The 18,631-nt window shown below is 39.1% G+C and overlaps 1 long non-coding RNA gene across 1 annotated transcript in view; it reads right to left on the bottom strand.

Moving 5' to 3' along the window:
- The window catches only part of LOC145524494 (uncharacterized), a 145,557-nt gene that overhangs the window by 34,678 nt on the left and 92,248 nt on the right, over positions 1-18,631 (bottom strand). Inside the window, exon 3 of the long non-coding RNA XR_014067578.1 lies at positions 11,806-11,895. This is a non-coding gene — a long non-coding RNA (uncharacterized LOC145524494). The remainder of the gene's footprint in view (positions 1-11,805; positions 11,896-18,631) is intronic.

The following is an 18,631-nucleotide window of genomic DNA, read 5'->3' on the forward strand; positions in this document are numbered from 1 at the left end:
GTACCTGTTCTTCACTTTGCCTGGTATCAGATTTGATTTTTTAAACCTATTTATTCTCTCTGTGCCTTTCCTTAATGCAAAATGTGTTTTGTTCATTTTTTATGCCTAAGATTGGGCATGGTAGGTATACCAGATGTAGGTAAGCATTGACTTGCCAGAATGCTAAGGGCTAAAAATTTGATCAAGAAGGAGTTGTCCATGAAGTAGTTACATTTTACTTAAACAAGTATGATTTATTCATCTGTCTTGAGGTCAAGCGCTTCTCCATCCTGGCTTGTCCAGACGATTTATCTTGGATCCAGTTTTTTTCCTTCTCTCCATCACAGGAGAGAATAGCCAAGTTGAAGCAGTTTGTGCAAGAGCAATGATGAGACTCACTTACGCATATTAAAGACCAATCGGTTCCTACTGTAACTCCCTAAAATCGCAGGAATATCATTATGGTCTAGGGTATAAAGATTCTTTTCTCAACAACAGTCTGCTTCCACTTTTTAAAATAATAAAAGCACTGAGGGAATTCCCTGATGGTCTACTGGTTAAGCTTTTGTGTTTCCATTGCAGGGGGCGCAAGTTAGATCCCTGGCTGGGGAACTAAGATCCCATATGTGGCAAGAAAAAACAAAACAAAACACTGAGGTTTTTCTGAGTTCTATGCTCTCTGCCCGGAAGCCTGAACTTGCAAAGCCCATACACCCTCTCCATTTCATGGGTCTGACTATAAGCTCTTGTCAGCTTCCTGAGTGTTCACACACTGTCTCAGAGAGGTTAATTGATTCATCCAAGATCACAGAGCTACTTACTATGACTTTTTAAAATGAATTTCCTGGATCACATGGAGCTAAGACAGAGTTAACAGGCATTGACTATCATTTTGGAATTTAAATCACGATTGACTTCTCCTTTCCATCATATAGGAGATCTAAGAGAATATATCTGAACTTTTGAAAATGCAGATGCTATAGAGGAAAGGGTGTCTTAACCAAGAGGTTAAGACAATTAAAAGAAAAAAAAAAAGGCATAGTTTCTAGTTTCCCTGTCACCTAAAATCCTGTTGGATCAGGCTGTGTCCCTTCCCAGCCAAAGTATTAAATTAACTGCAAGCTGCTCAGAAAGCTATATCTATTTCAAGGTCACTGCCTTGGCTGTGTCTGCCCCCCTCCCCCCATCTTTTTTTTTTTTTTCTCACATCTGAACTGTTGTGGGGGAGAAGGGTCCAGGAGTGTGGGGAGATAGAAGGTAGAAGGGGGGGGTTACTTCAGGCCTTGCTTCCCTAAGCCTTCAACGTCTGAGCCCCAGGATAGACCTTCCTGTTGTGAAATAATGGACCAGTTGTTGCCGTCTGAAGATAAACAACATTCCGGTAGTTCCTCTGGAGGCTACCCGAGGTCTGGCACTTTTTAACATTTCCCTGGCCGTAGGATGATCCAGGAGCTGAGGATTACTGCATCACCAGCTTCGGCGCACACAGCGATTTTGTGGTCTCTGTATCTGTCCTGGAATGGGAATAGCTGGGTAGGAGGCAGAGGAGGGGGCTTCCCTGGTAGCTCAGCTCAAGAATCAGCCCAAGAATCCACCTGCAATGCAGGAGACCCCAGTTCGATTTCTGAGTCGGGAAGATCCTCTGGAGAAGGATACCCACTCCAGTATTCTTGGGCTTCCCTGGTAGCTCAGATGGTAAAGAATCCGCCTGCAGTCCAGGAGACCTGGGTTCAGTCCCTGGGTTGGGAAGATTCCCTGGAGGATGACATGGCAACCCACTCCAGTATTCTTGCCTGAAGAATCCCCATGGACAAAGGAGCCTGATGGCTGCAGTCCATGGGGTCACAAAGAGTCAGACACTACTGACTGACTAAGCACAGCACACAGCTGCTGCTGCTAAGTCGCTTCAGTCGTGTCCAACTCTGTGCGACCCCACAGACGGAAGCCCACGAGGCTCCCCCGTCCCTGGACTTCTCCAGGCAAGAACACCGGAGTGGGTTGCCATTTCCTTCTCCAATGCACGAAAGTGAAAAGTGAAAGTGAAGTCGTTCAGTCGTGTCTGACTCTTCGCGACCCCATGGACTGCAGCCCACCAGGCTCCTCCGTCCATGAGATTTTCCAGGCAAGAGTACTGGAGTGGGGTGCCATTGCCTTCTCCACAGCACACAGCACAGTGCTCTTAATCTGGGTTATGATAATGAGCTCAAGGTGAGATCTGGATGCCTCTGCCTAGTTGTTAAATCCATGAAACACTAGCAACTTTTGTGTAGCCTTCGACACCTAAGCTGCGCTGAATGGAGGTTTGTAAGAACAAGGGTTCTTTGCCCTGATGTGCGAGGTTTCTGTCTTCATTAAAGTCTGAGACTGAATTAAGACTCTGGGGTTACATAAGGGCAAGTTTGGAAACCAGATGCAAGCCATTAACAAAAGCAACCTGGGTTCATTATGAAAGGGTTGGGTCCCAGGTTGCTGTACCTAATAGAACAAGCACTTCAAATGAATTTCTTATGAATTCTGCATGCTTATATAGGTAGGCGTGGCTTTCAAAGGCATAAAACCACAACAAATCAGAGAATGGCTCAGACTTGCCTTGCACTTTACCGCTGAGGATTCAAGTGATGATTCATGGACTGTGAATGTCGGCCCTGGTCCCTGGCTTTGCTCTACCTGCAAACACCATCAGAGCCAACAAATTTGGGAACCACATTCTCTCCCTGGTCTGGTCACCTTCTATTTATCAATTGCATTCATATCTATTGTTTTAATTGTTCCCCATAATCACCTATAAGTCATACAAAGGGAGTGTTACTAATCATATTTTAATGATGAGAAACTGAGGCTCACAGGAAAGACTTTTCTAAAATCTTACAGCTGCCACCACAGTATAAGTAAAGCAATTTAAATTTCATTGCCTTTTGTGTGGGTATATGTATGTATACTTGGTAATTCAGTAGGTTTTAAGGTGTCTGTGACCAGCAGACATCTAAAATACCAACAGTGATTTGTGATTCTTTTACTCTTAACAAAAAGAAAAAAATTTTTTCTGATGTAGCAACAACTTTATTATGCTCTGGGTGTTAAAGTATGGAATAGCTTGAATAAATATTCTGACTGAAATATTGGATGTGATTTTCCAATAAAAACCCCAAGACATCATAAAATAATAGAAAAATTAATAAAAAGATAAATTGCTGTTTTAGTCACTAGCAAATAAATATAATACAAACCTCCATCTTCAGGATAAAACTTAGCATCTGGCATGCCTAAATTTTAAAACAATGACATAACGGTAACAAATTACGGATAACCAAGAAAATAAATAACAATGATGAAAACATTTGTGCAGTCCTCAAGCATAATGGTCATGTATTACTAGGACATAAAAACAGCTAAAGAGAGGAACATCTGTAATATGATGGCAGATTCACATTACACGGTGTAGAGCTTGAGGAGAACGTTAAAAAGTGAAATAAATATAATCACAGTAAAAATGCCTCACATGTACGATGCCATACAGTTTTCCAGATTGTTTACTGTGAATGTTTTCTTTTAATCTTTACAAAAATTCTGTGATACAGTGAAGGAGGCAAGGTGAAGATGATTATTTCCACTTTATAGATACAGAAACTGAGGACCAGATATATTAAAAGTTTTGCCTAAGATCAAAGAAAACAGAAAAGGTTAATAATCAGCTTTTGCACTTGGAGCTTTTCATTAGGGCTTATGAATTTATGTTGTTGGTTAGTCGTTAAGTCGTGCCTGATTCTTTGCGACCCTATGGACTATAGCCTGCCAGGCTCCTCTGTCCATGAGATTTCCCAGGCAAGAACTCTGGAGTGGGTTGCCATTTCCTTCTCCAGGGTATCTTCCCAACCCAGGGATCAAACCTGCATCTCCTGCATTGCAGACAGATTCTTTACCCCTGAGACACCTGGGAAACCCTATACGTTTATAGCTTAGCATTTTATAATAGTATGTATGTCAAAATTTGTGTGATCTTTCCAATATATAACATAGAGTTTTGATGGCCAATAAATATGGATATATGGGGGAAGGCAAGACTCTACATATTTTGAAGGAGCAATGGAGTAATTACAAAATAATTTATTTTTCATTAAAAATCATTGAAAACTTTTAATGAAACCAGCATTTGAATAATTCAATAACTGTGTCACATAGACCCTTCTTTTCTCTCTTTTTTTAATGTTTTGTTTGTTTTTAGGGATGAGAAGGCCAGCCCCTGTAAAAGGTACTTGTAAAAAAGAGATTTTTCCTTTTACATAAAAATCAATGTCGGTTAAGGATTAAACTGAATATGATTATTTACATTCTGTTTTTGGAATGTACTTAAATATGTGATGTGGATTCATCAGACCACAAGGCACACTTTGCCAAGAAGTGTGATGAGAATGTACTCAGCAGAGATAGCCACAAGGAGGGTATGGCACTTGGAGGTGGAGAACCACAGGAATGGCAGCCATGACCCTGGAACAAAGGGGAAAGCAGAGGAGTCCTAACTCGTACTCTAAACTGACTGCCCAGGGCCAGTGGGATTAGCAAAAGTCAGAGCTTAGAGATCCTCTGATATAGACAGAAAAATAAGAAGCCAAATAAGGAGATGCTTGCAGGTCATCAGGAAGAACAGCCATCTTCCATGATTGCCACTCTCATCCTCCCCTCATATTTAGAGGAATAACCTGAGACTCAGTGGTGAGAGGAGAAAGTGGTGAGTGCATATTACATCACTGCCAAGATGTCTGGGCTCTTCCTGCACTTCTCTCATCTTCTCCAGGGACAAGGGAGATTGACTTTTCAGCCAAGATGTAATGGCTTGGACTTGAAGCTTGGCCATACATCTCCATGATGAATCTCTTGCTTGATTTGCAAGTGTCTATCATTGTATTATGAAGGGAGATGCAATGTGCTTAGATCCAGAAATTCTGTTTCTGCCCTTTCCACCTGTAAAATCTGAGACTAGTTCCTTAACTTTACATGGTCTCAGTGTTTTCATCCCTTTCATGAGTTTAATATAATAGTTTCTACCGTGACACCTTCCCACAGTTTATGAGGATTAAATAAGATGGAGGGTATTAATGTTTACAAGCCATGAAGGACAACATAGGTGTTAATAAACGCCATCTGTTCCCAAGGGGACATAGAATAGGGGTTAGAAGCCCAGGATCTACAACTAAACAAAGTTTCTTCAAATGCTGATTCTCTGGTGACTCAGATGGTAAAGAATCCTCCTGCAATGCAGGAGACCTGGGTTCAATCCCTGGGCCAAGAAGGTCCCCTGGAGAAGGGAATGGCTACCCACTCCAGTATTCCTTGCCTGGAGAATTCCATGGACAGAGAAGCCTGGGTACACAGAAACAATTGCCCAGGTGTTCTTTTGAGCTAGTCCTTAATTATCCTTGGGACTTTCTTTATTATAGTGGGCAGTAGCAATGAAAAAAAATCAAAAGGATATTTTCTTTCCCATGTTTTCTTACTTCTGTATTACCTCTAAGTTTTTCTGGGAGGACCATGAAACTTGGGGTGGTGGTGATTGTGGGAGAATATGAGGAAAGGGAACAAGGGATTGCAGAGATCACCAGATTGCTTTAAGTAAAGGTGTGAGCTATCATCTCAGGTTTCTCACCTAAGAATCCCAGTTTCCACGGTTGAAAGGGGAAGGCAAGATTAGAGTTCCTCAATGTGGTAAAACAATGATAAAGTATCTAAAATAGTTTCTGGTACAGGGTTAGTATTATATAAGTAGTCACTTTCTCACATTTTCCTTTTTAAAAAATCTCCAGTTTGGATATTTAGTAAGTTTAGAAATGTGTCTTTCGGCAAAGCGAGATCCCTTTGCCTTAGATATGTTGAGGTATTTAACGTAAGGGCAGAACCTAGTGGAAAAGACCCCAGGAAATTAGGAGATGGTTTCTTGGTTTTAGAAACTCTTTTCTAGTCTACCTCAAAGGTTGTTTCTTTAATAAAAATTTTGTGACGTCACAAAATGGTTGAGGCCATGACACTATCGGGTACAAAGCAGTGTGTACTTTGAGTCAGTCTCTCCAAGTGGTGATCAGTCTCTTGGTGCCATTACATACAGAGTGATCCACCAGAGTCCTTGGAAACCAATGTTTATTAAAGCAGGATGAACTGTACTGAGCCAAGCTCTGCAGACCACACAGGGAAATGAACTTCGAAGCCTCACCTAATTAGTTGCTCTAATTGGCTCTGCTAATCAGCCAGTTTCACTACAGAGATATTATCTCTGAGAGCTGAAAAAAGATTTTAAGCATCCTCTCTAATCAAGCTCGTCATTTCTGGGGGGGGGGGGGAGGGGAGGAGGAGGGGTGAGAGAGTACAGTGACTGTCTAGAGTCAGAGATCAGTAGAAGAGGTAGCACTGGAACTTAGATCTCTTGACTCCCAGCCACTACATAATCAATGCCTTAGGATAATTCCAAGGGATAAAGAATACATTTTTCTCCATGTGAAACTGAGCTTCGTGCCACCAAAATTTCCAAATCTCCTCTAGACACTCAAGTTCAGTAACCTAATGGATAGTGTTTTGTATTCCTTAAATGAAAGGCACCGCAGAGAGTGTTTAAAATGGTTCGGAGACTGAGCTTGCTGCTTTTGCATGGGGTCAGTCTCTGCTCAGATATCACTTACTAAATGGAATCTCAATGCATGGATTTCAGTTTTGTCCTGTGGCTTTATTTGGTTTATTGTCCCAGCTGTTGGGAGTACATGTTATGAGTCTCTTGCCTCTGTTGCCCCTCTGGAGAGACTTCCGCTGGGTAACGTCAGGGCATGAGTCTTGCAGACAAGGTGTGAGATCACTGGGAGGCCTGTTGCCTGGTGTGATGGATTTATGGAGAATCCTGAGGTGAGCCGTATCATGTAAGTAGAGCAAAGGTTGTCTATCTTGAGCACCAAAATCACCTGGAAGGTTGGTTAAAACACAGATTTGGGGCCCTACCCTCAATTTTCTGATTCAATATGTCTGAACAGGTCTCAAAAAACTGCATTTCTATCTATGTGTTTAGTGATGCTAATGGTATTCATCTGAGGGCCACACTGAGATCCACTAGGCTACAGCACAATATGTTGATACACACAGCTGATGTCCAGCCACACACAGTTGATGTCCAGTAACTTGAATGGAATATAAAGAATTCTGGAGGCTTTCTCTGTAATGGGTTCCCTGGGTAAGGACTTCAGTTTTTCCTTTGGGTCAACTTGGGTCTTTAACGATCTGGCTAGCATCTAGGAAGGCATTTGATATTCTGGTTTTAATGTAAACACTTCCCACCTGTCCCAAGTATTTGTATCCCTTTCCAAGAGCCTCAATATTTCTGACATTAGCAGAACCCTAATCTTCCCTCTCCTCCCTTCTTGCTCTTTCCCTCTTTCCTGGCCAGCATCTGTTCTTTTTCACAGCTGTGGCTACTTCATTCTGTCTGCCCCTTTCTCCTCTTATCCCCAACCTCTCACTGGCCCCTCCCCCCACTCGGATCAAAATACTCTGTTTTTATTTATTTACTCCACAGCTGTCAGTGTTGTGTCTGGGTCATTGCAGTGCAACTTGCAGGGAAATGTGATCCATAAAGAGTCCTTAAAACTGCAGATACTTGTAGTCACTAATGTAACCACACGCAATAACACAGATACCTTTCTTGGTCCCTGGGTCTATCTGAAAATGGCTGGCTTAGGGCTGTGTGTCAGGGTGACCCCAGGAGGAATGAAGCCTAATAGTCCTTGGAATTTACACTAGGCCATTTAAAGGTACTGAACAATTCTGAGTATTTAAGACTTTAGCGCTAGAAAAGGGGATGGAATTGTTCAGTGGAAAGAGCTCTAAATTAGGAGTCCAGAAACTAAAGTTCTAATTCTAGCTCTGCTTCTAATAAGCTGAGTGAGCTTGAACCATGAGCCCTCCCCACTCTCTCCTCATCCTTAAACTGAAAATATTGGACTTGATAATTTTCAAATTCCCACCCTCAGTAAGTGTAAGTAATAAAAATATGAAGACTCCCTTGAATGTTGGATTTCTATATGGTTGTTCCACATACTTTGTACATGGTGATCCCAGGTCAGGTTCTAGAGAGTTTCCAGTCTTTCATTGGGGAACTAAAAAGCGAGAAAAATGTGGATTTTGAGGGAAGAGACTAGGACAATGAGAACAATATAATAAATTAACCAATGACGACTTATTCAGCAAGTAATATGTCTAAAGGAGATTTGAGAGAGGCAACTTGACATGTATGTATTTCACCAGTGGTTGAAAAGACACTGAACTGGAACAGATATAGACAAGGTAATAGATATGAAAAAGAAATCAATGTGATACAGAAATAAAGTGACCAGATTCTATGAGTCTCTGCTCTCTTCTATCCTTTATATCCATGTTCTGAGGTAAACCAGCCTGAAGGGTGAAAAGCACAGAGTCATGAGACAACAGTGGGGAAATGACCTAATGGATGAAATGAATAATGAATACTGCTTGATAACATTTTTAATTCACTTGCACTGGTTTCTCACATTAGCAGGTAATCTTTCGGGGAAGTTCTTAGTGTCATATAGTTCAAAGGAAAAAAACATTTTAATGTCCAAAGTGCAACCCTGTGTAAATTTATTTTCTCTCATTTAGTGCCTTAATACTTTTTCTCTTTCTTACTAAGTGGTGACCACCAAAAAAGATGAAAAATTTAATTAAAAAATAATTCATTTTTAAAGCCAATTACTATCGCATCTTCTTTTCTATTTGATTGATACAACCCCTCTGTGAGATGGCCAGGTAATCACTGTTATTCTCTTTCTTCACATTAGGGTCTGGGGTCAGAGAGGATCATTAACTTTGTTCATATGGATAGTAAGTGTAGTAATGTCACCAAAACACAGACCTTAATTTTCATTAATTAGTTTAAAAACATTTAATATGTCTTAGAAATAGGACTAATCTGAAATTATGAAGATAGGTATTTTTCTGTCCTCAAATACAGTTCAGTGGAGAAGGTCAAGTGTGTGATGAAGCAGGTGCAACCATGAGTTTCAGGTACTGTGATGAAAGCCCTACCTATGTCAAGGAGGTGAACAAGTTGAAAGCTTCAGGAAAGAAAGTCATATGGTTTAGTCTTAATCTCCAGGTTATAAAGGTTCCTGCCTGACGAACATTTAGACTGCATTTTATTATGACTCTATTCCTTAACATCAAACAATTTGATATGTAGTGTGCATACTAATAAGAATTTATGTAGAATAAATACCTTCTAGAAATATTGAGTCTGATGCCTATTTCTGTAAAACAAATACAATTTATTATTTTCCATAAATTATAAATCAAACATATTTCCATAATGATAAACATCTCAAAGTATAATTTTGAAACTATTTTGCTGAAGAAAGAGTAAATAAATGACCAGTTCTAGGCATTCTGTGCAATGTTAAGCTATTAGTCTATGACAATCAGGTCACCTTTCCATAGGACTTTCATGACATTGCAGAAACTTTTTTTAAACGTTATTCTTTAATTGGAGGAAAATTGCTCTACAACATTGTGCTGGTTTCTGCCATACAAGAACATAATTTAGCCAAGAAACTTTTTAAGAATTTCCCAGACATTTTAGTCTTTCTCCCACCTTCACTTCATTACCTTTCATTTTATATTTTCCATGTTGGTGAATCCTCAGGCTAAAAATTCCTTTGTGAATAGAAGCCATTTCAATAGGGGGCTTACTTATTTTTTATGTTATTGTTCAAGTCTTTGTCTCCTTTCAGAACTAAATGTGTATATTTATTACTATAGAGCACTAGGGTATAACCTCACAAAAATTACATACAGTATAGTTGTTTGTAAAATAAATCAATATGCTTAGTTAACATTTGCTTGTTAATTTCTTTCAATGAAAGACATGCTTTGAACTTTACATGATGAAAGAATCTTTCACTGAACATATGTGCAAAATTCTTTTAATAAATACTTATTGAGCAGGAGCAGGTAAGCTTGTTGAACTAGTGGAGCTCTCAGAGGAGCCTTAGGAATGATTTAATTAAATACCTCTATTTTAGAGAAGTTCAGTAAATATCAGAATTCACCCAACAATTCAAGGGCTTCCTTGCTGGCTCAGTGGGTAAAGAGTCTGCCTGCAGTGCCGGAGAACCATGTTCAATCCCTGGCTTGGGAAGATCCCCTGGAGAAGGAAATGGCAACCCACTCCAATATTTATGCCTGGGGAATTCCATGGACAGAGGAGCCTGGTGGGCTACAGTTCATGGGGTCACAAAGAGTCGGACACGACTGAGTGACTAACACCTTCACCCAACAATTCAGAGATAGAGATGGCACTAAAGTGTTGCCCTGCTGACTTCCATCCTCAGGAGCTGTTTTCCTATAACTGAGTTAAGGTCAATGGTATTTTCAAGCATGTAATTTTCCTAGGCCTAATCATTTCACCACAACTTAATTTAATTATAGGTTTTTAGAGACTTCTAGTGCATCAGATGTTGTACCAAATTCTGCTGAAGCTGTTTGGGAACTATCCTTAAAAACTTCAATCAGATATTTGCAGAGTTTCTAAGAAATTAATTGACAGTAGTATGCTATAGTGCAAAGATCTCTGGTTTGTTAAAAGAAATAAAGAATCCTACCAAAAATTTTTGGGAAGCCTAAGCCTAAGCAAGTTCCTTGATTTGTCTAGGTCCTCATTTTTCTTTAGTTATGAGACTGGCTTAACGATCACATGTTTTCCTTACATTCTGATTCTATAACTCAATTCTGGCTATTGTACAGATATTCAGGATGATAATTACTAGATGAGTCCCTTTATTTTAAAGGGTGAGTATTTCATGTCTCAAAAATTTTGGTATTTTTAAATGATTTAAGTAATTTTGTTTTATATAGAATTCTAGTTTTATTTAACAGACATATATGACATATGTGTGTGTGTATATATATATATATATATATTCATCAATGCATGAGGATTTTGGAATTTTGTTTATCCTAAAGTAACTGTAATATGAAAGAAAATGGCTTCAGAAATGTTGTCACTTTCATGGGAAGCCAGCCCACTTAAAACTACCTATAAATAGACCATTAAAACCTCTATGCTTTTGTTTATGAAACGGACAGAAGTTTAGCCTTAGGTAAGTAAAATCAGTTCAGCACACAGAGAGATGAATGTGGTGGCCTGCACCACCACTGGAGAACAGACTAAAACTTCTTAAGTGGCCTGCAGTTGGAATAAATTGCCTCATGAATTCTTTCCATATCCAATTCTCATGATTCTGCAATAACTCTACTTCCTGAATATAAAAATAGGCTGTTAGCAGAGCAGGGGCAGGGTGACTCCTTCCACCCTAGGAAGGAAGGGTCTCTGTTAGGTGAATAACCACAAAGCTGACCAGGTCCAACTCGCAACCATATTCACCTTTTTTTCAACTCAAGTGAAATATCACTATCTGACCTGTTTTTGTAAACCACCTAAATTTTGAGGGCCTGATATGACTGAAAGTACCAAGCTGTAGTGGACACATTCTTGGAAGTGAAAGGTACTCTAAAAATACAGATATTACTGACCTGGCATCAATAGGCTCTCACTCCATCCCTTCCTTTCCCTCCCCCACCCCTGCAATCTATCTTCAGTAAAAGTGCATCCAAATATAAAGGAGATGGGTCGTGTCCCATTCCATGGGATCTTGAAATGTCTGTACTTAAAATGGGATAAAGCTAAAGCTGTGTTTGAAGTGTCCCAAACTAGGGCACCAGGAGCAGCTGCTCTTATTTCCAGCTGGATCTCTTAGCCTGGCAGGGAAGAAGGGCAAAAGTTACCTTGATGAATTCTCAGTTCGAGGCATCTGGAGATTCAGCTGCGGAGATTGCTCAAGCTAAAAAGCTGATACGTCCAAAGCAAAACAAAACCTAAAAAAACAAATCAGAAAACCAGAATCAGAATAATAATAACAAGAATTATTCCCTGGTTTTTAATGGAAGCCATCTATTTAAGGTGTGAGTAAAACACACTACAATCTATGATTCAGATTGACAGATTTTTATATCATCCTATAGCTTTGCTGTTTCCAATGTTTGTAGCTGTTCATATTCACGATGAGGAGATGGGTGTTTAAAACTTTTCGGGTAGATTTTGATGGCTACATTCAGAAAATGAGATATATTTGTGTAGAGGCTTGATCTATAGAACCAGGCTTCAAGTAATGAGGAATGATTTACAGTTATAGAAAAATTCATCATTTGCATCAGTATTACTACCTCTCATTCACTGAGATTCCATACAGGTCTGTCTTTAAAAATACTACATTGTGTGGCAAGAAAAAAATTGAATTTATTAACTGATACTTTTCTTCCTTAACCCTGGTGCTCCTTTTAATGGCATGATGTTACTCAGTTGAACTAGGTACGTCTAAACTTATTAATTAAGGAAAGAGATGGCAGAGCAACACCCATATTTTTTAATTATATCGGATAATTCAATTCCTAGCCCATGTGGCAATAGTGGTAAAGAATTTGCCTGCCAATGCAGGAGACACAGGTTTGACCCCTGAGTCAGGAAGATATACTGGAGAAGGAAATGATAACCCACTCCAGTATCCTTGCCTGGAAAATCCCATGGACTGAGGAACCTGGCAGGCTACAGTTCATGGGGTCACAAAGAGATGATCACAACTGAAGTGACTTAGCACACAACACAATCCCAAGTGGGCTTTGTTGAGAGCTTTCTTAGAAGCCTTAAATTAATGTTTTGTATATAAAGTTTGAAAGAGTACAATTCTGGCACAAGAATAGTGCTTGACCTGGGTCTTTGCAGTTTAAGTAGAATTTTGTGACACGTGGGGTGGGAAGAATTGGGAAAGCTATTTCGGAGGGGAAAAAAGCATCAGTAAAGTTTGAAAGAAAGAGAATGTAGAAAATTATCAGGGGTTGGGGGTGGTGGGGGTGGTGGTGGAAATTTCTGCCACACTGATATACTCAGACTCACGGCCAGGCTGGAAAGTAGACCGGGGATTTGGAGCTTGCCATGGAAAAGGGAGTAATTGAGTTATCAGTAAAGGAAACAAACGATGGTATGAGCTTGGTGGACTCAGTCTCTTATAACCAAATTTTGGCAAAGTTAACCAGATCCCTGTTTGGAAAAATACATTGTCCTCATGTTTCAGCAGTATACCTAAGCATGGGAAAGTGATAGGGAGGAGTTTTATCTGAGTCCTTAAGGAGGTAAATGAAACTGGGTTTAGCTTCACTGGGAATATTAAGTTTAAAATTTGAATTCAACTCGATACCAAATTAGGACTGGGAATATGCTGGCTTCAAGCCAGAACACAGAAATACAATGGTAAATTAACTTAAAGTGGTTTAAATCATTTTAAAATAAACTCATTTGCCCATAAGAACTTGAGGGCTGTGTAAGGGCCTGAAATAATTCACAAGTTTGCATTTTCACAGTGACAGGAGCAGCTGACAATGTCTACTCTGATTTTCCTCCTGAGGGCTTATTTTAACACAGTCTTATTTTCTCAGCATATAAGGTTTAACTTTTGGTAACGAAAGCTAATAATCAATTCTAAAAAATGACACTAGGTTTTTCAGGCTCTGGGGCTTTTGTCAGTCTCCATCTGTATCACCTCTGCTTTTATTATGTATGGATGGTACTTAACAAATAACTATTGTCCCAAGGGAATCATTTATGCCATGGAAATAGAAAAATAAATGAAATCTGCATGCTTTCTTATGATAGCAGCTGATCTTGCAAAAATTCACTCCATGTGTAGTTACTTAAAATAATGTATAAAATAATGTGAACTCTGACTTTGGAGACCAATGAAAGTGAAAGTGTTAGTTGCTCAATCGTGTCTAACTCTTTGTGACTCCATGGACTGTAGCCCACCACTCTACCCCACCAGGCTCCTCTGTCCATGGGATTTTCCAGGCAAGAATACTGGAGGGGGTTGTCATTTCCACCTCCAGGGGATCTTCCTGACCCAACGATCAAACCTGGATCTCTTGCACTGCAGGTAGATTTTTTACCATCTGAGCCACCAGGGAAGCCAATTGGATTTTAATTTTTCTCCTACTACTTTCTTGCTCTGGGGCCTTGGCAAACATAATTTTTCTGTACTTAGTTCTTTATCTGTAATATGGAGATATTAATAGGAGCTATCTCATAGAGTTGTTTTGAGAGTTAACTGAAATATCATATGCAAAGAACTTAAAATGGTGCTTGACAGAGAGTGGCATCATAAAAGTGTTATATATAATAAACACAATTTTAGTTAATTTATTTATAATCCTTACCCTGCCCCTCATACCCCAACTACACTGGACTATCTGCTCTTCCCAGTCAAGACAGGCATGTTCCCATCACTTTCCCATCTCTTCATTTATGCTGGAATCATTCACTTTGATAAAATGAACTTCCCTCACTTCATGTCTTGATGAAATGTTCTCATTGTTTAGCTTTGGATATGGTGACATTGCATTTGTGAAGTCTCCGCACACCATGCCCTTTAGCAGCAACGCTTAGAAGAATTCACTACAACCTCTTTTGTACTGTCATATTTTTCATGTTATTTCATTCTCATATATTTATCCTCATTACTAAAGTATGAGTCCCCAAAATATTGCCCTTTGACTTTTTCTCTCCAGAGCCTTAAACAGTGCTCTGTTCCAAATGAGCACTGTATGTATGGTTTAGTCGCTAAATTGTGTCCAGCTCTTGCAGTCCCATGGAATGTAGCGTGTCAGGCTCCTCTGTCCATGGGATTCTCTAGGCAAGAATACTGGAGTGGGTTGTCATTTCCTTCTCCAGGGGATCTTCCTGGCCCAGGGATCAAACTCGGGTCTCCTGCATTGCAGGCAGATTCTTTACTAACTGAGCTATGAGGGAAGCCCACAGTATGTATAGTCATCAAATTAATTAATTAGATGGCACAGTGCATATTGATAGCAGAAAAAGTAAAACCACCAGAAATCATAAGAATCCAACGAAAATGTCACTGGTTTGTTGAGCTTTCTAGATGTAAGAATTTAAGTAAATTAATACCACACGTAGGATTACAATGGATTAAAAAGAGGCTTTTCAAGAGTGTTTTTTTTTAACTAATGCCAATTAATTTTTATTGAGTGTGAAAACAATTATGCTGTGATTTCCCCCTACGACTGTAACAACAAAATTTTTCTAAAATTTTGAAGATTTTTTAGCATGGCATATCACCATACTTCAAAAGCTTTTCATTCCACCAGGTTTTATTTATCTAGTCCTAAAAGCTGTAAGTTGTATTTATACACACATTCACATATAAACACACCACCAGTACCACTGCTATCCTTCCACTAATCCAGTGCAATCTCTTATGGATCCACTCAGTTAATTATTAACATTATTTTGCATTGCTGAGCAACATCAAATCCTTTCTTAGCACCTTTGAGAATTCATGAAGTAAAAGTACTTCTAACACTGATGAGTATACAAACTAAAATATGTCATATAAATCAGAAGATAGTACCTAAAATACAAAATGCAAATGAATTGTTTTAGTTAAGTGGAATTAAGAAAGGCACAATGACAAAACAACATAATGATAATGATAATGATAAATGCTACAACCCAACAAGAACAGAGGACAATCATAAACTTGCAGCTGCCAAACAATATTGTCTCAAAATACTAAGTTTACAAAATGAATTGGACAAATTCATAATCATTGCAGGCAATTTTCAACACACGTTTCAGAAACTGATCTATTAATTGAACAAAGTTTAGCACTGAATATGGAAGATTTGAAGACTAAATTAACTAGTTGATCTAAATATCTAAGCAGTTGGTCACAAAGGGAATTTCAGCAAGTTTCAAAGAATGAATGTCATGTTAGGAAATGAAGTGGATCTAAATTAGAATCATCTACAAAAAAAGAATGCCCACAACAGTAATACATATTTGCAAATAAAGAAACACATTCTAAAATAAGTCATAAGTGGATGAGCAAAACATATTCAACTCAAGAAAGTGCAAAAGAGGAACTGTGTAAAACTAAAGAAATTTGGAGGAAAGAAATGTAAATGAGAAGAGCCAAAAATGATTTAAAACAAAAAGTAAACAACAAATCAAAGGCTAATTCTTTGAGAAACAATAATTAATTAATTTTAGCTGCATAAATCTCTATACAAACTAATTAAGAAAAAGAGAGAAAAGGCAATGGATGGGATAAATGTACTACCTATTCACTAATTAGTATTAAATTTCAATAAGTAATTTTAAATTGTCAATAAATCTAGGGAATAAAAAGAATAGACTGTTTTGTAGAAAAATGTTAGTTATAAATTTGAATCAGCAAAGATAATAAATGCATTAACCGAATGGCAGTTATAAGAATTGGGTTTGTCACCTACAAACTGGCACTTACCAAGAGCATTGCCAATGACTGAACAAGGCATTTGCCATCTGCCTCTATGGAGATTGAACCCGTGCTGATATAGCTGTTGACCTTCAACAACCCCTGAGGGAGTTCAGGGTGGAGTGAGGCATTCTGTGCTCCAGGGAATCTGGTGGGACAGGTCTTTAGGCAGTTGGATGTTTTTAGGAACAGATTTGAGAAGGCAATGGCACCCCACTCCAGTACTCTTGCCTGGAAAATCCCATGGACGGAGGAGCCTGGTAGGCTACAGTCCATGGGGTCGCTAAGAGTCGGACACGACTGAGCAACTTCACTTTTACTTTTCCCTTTCATTCACTGGAGAAGGAATTGGCAACCCACTCCAGTATTCTTGCCTGGAGAATCCCAGGGATGGCGGAGCCTGGTGGGCTGCCGTCTATGGGGTCGAACACGACTGAAGCGACTTAGCAGTACCAGCAGTTGATGATCTCAATCCTTGCATCTCCTCATATCTAGAGAAGCACTAAACCCCTTCATGGTAACATCAGACCCTCATGACTAACAAGCAACCTTCTGTAAATTGAGTGCTTCATGGTATTGAACTCCCCCTTCACCAAAACCTTATATATTGACTTTCCCCCACTGCCCTTTTGGAGCAGTCTCTCAGAGCTATCTGAGATGCTGTCTCTTGGGCTGCAGTCTTCATTTTGCCCCAAATAAAATTTAACTCACAACTCTCAAGTTGTATATTTTTTTTTAGTCGACAGGTTGATAATCAAATATTATCAATATTTCCTTCAGAATATACAGAGCTCATGTTTTTAACATTGACTTTTACCAAACTTTTAAGAATGTTACATGTATATTTATATATATATATAATTTATAAATATATATATAAATATATATGCATAAATACATATATAAAATAGAGACTATATAGCAAAAGCAACTCAGTTCATGTTATGAAGTAGATATTACCTCAGTCTCAATACAGTAAGTCCCCTACAAATGAACAAGTTCTGATCCAAGAGTGTATTCATAAGTCCTATTTGTAAGTTCAGCAAGTTAGCCTAGGAACTCAGTTACACAATTGGCTATATAGTACTGTATTGTAATAGTTTAAAATACTTTTACACAAATAATACATAAAAATTAAGCAAAAAATAAAGAAAACAGTTTTAATCTTACAGTACAGTATCTTGAAAAGTACAGTGGTAGCAGCTATATCACTGTGGCTTTTATGCTTGCTTACAAACTAGCTAATCTGATCACATGGACCACAGCCTTGTCTATCTCAATGAAACTAAGCCATGCCCTGTGGGGCCACCCAAGACGGATGGGTCATGGTGGAGAGGTCTGACAGATTATGGTTCACTGGAATAGGGCATGGCAAACCACTTCAGTATTCTTGCCTTGAGAACCCCATGAACAGTATGAAAAGGCAAAAATATAGGACACTGAAAGATGAACTCCCCAGGTCAGTAGGTGCCCAATATACTAATGGAGATCAGTGGAGAAATAACTCCAGAAAGAATGATGGAATGGAGCCAAAGCAAAAACGATACCCAACTGTGGATGTGACTGGTGACAGACGCAAAGTCCGATGCTGTAAAGAGCAATACTGCTTAGGAACCTGGAATGTTAGGTCCATGAATCAAGGCAAATTGGAAGTGGGCAAACAGGAGATGGCAAGAGTGAACCTCGACATTCTAGGAATCAGCGAACTAAGATGGACTGGAATGGGTGAATTTAACTCAGATGACCATTATATCTACTACGGTGGGCAAGAATCCCTTAGAAGAAATGGAGTAGCCATCATGGTCAACAAAAAAAGTCTGAAATACAGTACTTGGATGCAATCTCAAAAACGATAGAATGATCTCTGTTCGTTTCCAAGGCAAACCATTCAATATCACGGTAATCCAAGTCTATGCCCCAACCAGTAATGCCGAAGAAGCTGAAGTTGAATGATTCTATGAAGACCTACAAGACCTTTTAGAACTAACACCCCAAAAAGATGTCCTTTTCATTATAGGGGACTGGAATGCAAAAGTAGGAAGTCAAGAAACACCTGGCGTAACAGGCCAGTTTGGCCTTGGAGTACAGAATGAAGCAGGGCAAAGGCTAATAGAGTTTTGCCACAAGAACACACTGGTAATAGCAAACACCCTATTCCAACAACACAAGAGAAGACTCTATACGTGGATATCACCAGATGGTCAACAGCGAAATCAGATTGATTATATTATTTGCAGCCAAAGATGGAG

The sequence above is a fragment of the Giraffa tippelskirchi genome, chromosome 2 (genome assembly GCF_054371585.1).
Source record: "Giraffa tippelskirchi isolate mGirTip1 chromosome 2, T2T-mGirTip1v1.2.pri, whole genome shotgun sequence".
NCBI classification, from domain to species: Eukaryota; Metazoa; Chordata; class Mammalia; order Artiodactyla; family Giraffidae; genus Giraffa; species Giraffa tippelskirchi.